We start from the raw sequence: 4,022 nt of genomic DNA, 5'->3' as shown, positions 1-4,022 counted from the left end.
GGTGAGTCTAGTCTGAAGCAGCTTTTCACCTTTTGCTTATAGTAAAATGGCTCAACTAATTCGTGTGAGCAAGATGAAACTATACCAGATACGATCACAACCAATAGTTGAGAACTATTAAACTCTTTTTAGATTCAACCATGATATATATCACCATTATTCCAACAAAAGAATAAATACAAAAGATACCAATCCGATATAAAGATAGCTATCACAGAATAGGAAATAGGCATTTGAGAAGATGAGAGTGTAGACGATTATAAGAAGGCTATTGAGATTATAAGATTATGCTGAAGATTATTATAGAGATGACATTTTTTCACGATATTTCAAAATTCAGAACTCAACTAACCTAGAACTCAATTCATAGAGAACAATATCGGGGCACCGAGCTTCGCTCGTTATTTTTATTTATTGATAAACAGAACACAATTCTCTAAAATGATCGTTTTTATATTTCACAGCCTATGAATTTCGGGAATGCGATATTTTGATTTTCCACAGAATCACTCGCTCACTTTTTACTATCCACAGACGACGAAAGTCTCAGCTGTTTCAGACAAGGATGAATTATCCTTTTAATGTCATTCAGCGAGTTTTCCCAAGGATGAGACCTAGTGCAATCGAATTTTTATATCATAAACCTACTATGTTCCAAATTTCGTGAAAATCGTTAGAGCCGTTTTCGAGATCCGTTGAACATAAATAACCAGATATAAAAATATAAACAGATATACAGAAATTGCTCGTTTAATATAATGGGATGTGATATGATATTCATGATAGAGAACAGAGCAGACGACCAAACACAAGCGGTGTCTATACTTGCATATTTAGCGCTAACCTTTTGCTATAAAACAAAGTTAGGCCACAAAGGCGAATCAGCTGATGAAAAATCTTCAAGGTACGTGAGCATTTGCTCCAGAGTTAAGGAGCATAAGGTAAGAGTATAAGGTAAAGCTTATTCATATAAAAATGAGCAAATGCTTATGCTTCTACCTAATGCTCATCAGCAAAACCTTATGCTCCATGCTCACGAGCATATGCTCTGTTTTTACTCATATGGACCCATGTGTATGTGGCTTCAAATAATTCTGAGAAGTTTCCCATGATTTGTATGTTATCATTGTTAGTTGACTTCATTCATACTTTATATTTCCGTTTCCTCTGATTATTTTTATTATTCTGAAATATAGGAGCTTCGATCTAATTGGAACAATAGATCTTTTGAAATAATATACATGGTATTATTTACTACTACGAATGTCGGCTAGCAGTCGGCTAGATTGATGTTTGCGTTTAAATCCAACAATTCTTGGTAATGTATGTTTCATTCAAAATAAGTTTATTCTCAGTCAGTTTGTCACAATTGAGTCGCTTAGTGCCTCAGCTATATGTTTTCAGTTTTTAGGTTTTTGTTGTCAGCAGTTAGCACTATTGTAGAGCTATCCAACACAATAGTCTAGCTCTTTGAAGTAGCGATATTCGACATCAAACTAACGAAAATGAATTGTTATGCAAGACAGTATTCAAAGTAATTCTTATGATTGTTCTGCCGGTTCTTGGAATTATTGGTGTTCTTTCATCTCATGTTATATTCTGGAGGCAAATACAATACTTATTCTATATGCTGTATACTTATTCTATATGCTATTAATGTACTGAAATCACTTCACTTATATGGGCTTTAATAAAAACAATATAAAAACTTGTAGTACCCTTTAAAAAGTTTCAACTTGAAAATGACCTATGGTCGAAACTAGTCGTTAAAATATTTTCAAGTTTTCAATAAAGGGTAGGCCTACTACAAGTTTTTATATTGTTTTTATTAATTGATGTACTGTATATATACTGTAAATTAATAAAAGAATTGAAATAGTACGATTTTTCAAACAAACAATAACGTTCTTTGAATGATTATATAACAATTAAAAAAATCACTATACATTTCGGGACTTTTTTCTATCCCGTCTTCAGGTACAAATACGAAATAAATAAACATCAGTATTGACTAATTCAAGAAAAATATTGAAACAATGTTCATAACTCGACAATGATGTTCATTTATTTTCAATCTTCACCTGGAGATGGGAGTAAGTCCTGGAATTTATAGTGCTTTCAATTGATTTTAATGGTTTTATAATATTAGAGATCTATTGTATTTTAAAAAGAAATAAAAGGTCTTTTTGAAAAAGCTGTACTATTTCCTCACCTTTGTATTATCTCTATTAGTTATTAACCGAATTATTTATTTATTACCGCCGATGAATAATTGTGATTTTTATAATAATTGCTGACATCTGGTATTACAAAAAACTTGTGCATCGAGCCTAACGTAACTTTTCACTTGTCCGATACGATTGTCAGACAAACAGTCTTCTAGTAAAAAAAATATAGCACACCATCGATAACCCACCATACAAACCTGACTTAGCCACTAGTAACTTATACCTTTTACCCAAATTCGAGACATAACTTTGAGAGCAGAGCTTCCAAACTAACGAGGAGCTCCAAAACAATGTCACAGCCTACTTAAACTCATTTTGCGACAGCATTTTATGAAAAGGGGTTTGACAGGCTGGTCCACTGGTATGACAAATGCCTCAACCTTCACGGCAATTACGTTGGAGAATAATCATCCTTTTGGTATTACAGCTCGATGTGAGCTTCAACATAGAGAAAAAATAGCATAAGGCGGATTTCACACCAGAGCTGGGCCGGGCCGAGCCGAGCCGAGCCGGGCGGATCGGCCGAGCGGAATCTGCCTGCGTTCGCACTGAAGCCGATTGCCGATTCGCTCAGTAATACAAATATTGCGCAACTCACTATGTGCGAAGATCGAACTAAACTGAAAGAAGGCAGAATCCGCTTGGCCGAAAACGCTCGAGTTGGGCGTCAAGCAGACTGCACAAATCCTCGGCTCGGTCCGGCGTTGATTTGAATGCTCCCGACTAAATCCTGCATAGCTAGCGCGCACGCGGATTCCGCTAGACTCTAATAAAGGATGGCCACTAACGATAGGACATGCATGATGAACATGTGTGTACACACATGTCGTCATACATTGTTCAAGTTAGTCAAACAATTAAAAAAAAAAAAGATTGGGGAAGAATAATTAAAAAAAAAACAAAGTGAAAAAGGGTAGCTTACCTCTTTGAACCCCCCTGTTGGTTGGGGGAGCTTTGAGTCGAACATCGTACTCATGAATGTGTTGAAAACCAGAATTCACCCACAGTATCCCTGCTTGACATAGGTGGCGACTAAAAGGGACCCCAAGGCAACTCCATAAGTTGCCTTGCCTTCAAACCCCATGCCTTCATGGATCTGCCCCATTAGGGCAGTTTCGGAGGGACAAAAAGAAAAACCCAAGAGACCAGAGATGGGTGAATCTCCAGCAACAAATGTGGGTCAAGAGGCTGACCAGGTGCCCTAGAGGCAATTTGGCGACCCCTCCTTCAGCGGAAGGACCTACAAAAAAGCCAGGAGTGGAACTCACGTAGGTCACGAGTTTGTGGGTGGAGAGGCCAAAACTCACCACTGCTCAAAGAAGGGCGGCCATTCAGGCCAGGCAACACTTCTTGGGAGAGGTGAGGCTTTTGACCTGCAGAGTTTTGAAGGGGCAAAAAGAAAAACCCAAGAGACCAGAGATGGGTGAAACTCCAGGTACAAATGTGGATCAAGAGGCTGCGTCAAGGGTGGCCGGGCGCTCTAGAGGCAGCTTAGCCACCCCTTCCTCAGTGGAAGGACCTTCGACGAAGGCCAGGAGTGGAACTCACGTAGGTCGCGAGGACTAATCAGTCTGAAGAGACTGCCAAGCATATCACACTGGATTGCGACAAGCAACCAGGTGATGAATGGGATGTTAGCATAGGGGAAAACTCCTGGTTCTTGTAAAGGACACAGGTATTGGTTTGCCTAACTAATATACTACTTGGGAACACAATAAGCTTCGGTTGACGTGTGGGGTTATTTGAACCTTTGGATCCTTGAATCCGTCCCTTCAAAAATCATAATCATCATAC

This window comes from Nilaparvata lugens, unplaced genomic scaffold (genome assembly GCF_014356525.2).
Source record: "Nilaparvata lugens isolate BPH unplaced genomic scaffold, ASM1435652v1 scaffold3898, whole genome shotgun sequence".
In the NCBI taxonomy this organism is placed as follows: Eukaryota; Metazoa; Arthropoda; class Insecta; order Hemiptera; family Delphacidae; genus Nilaparvata; species Nilaparvata lugens.
Note: the sequence above shows the minus strand (reverse complement) of the source record.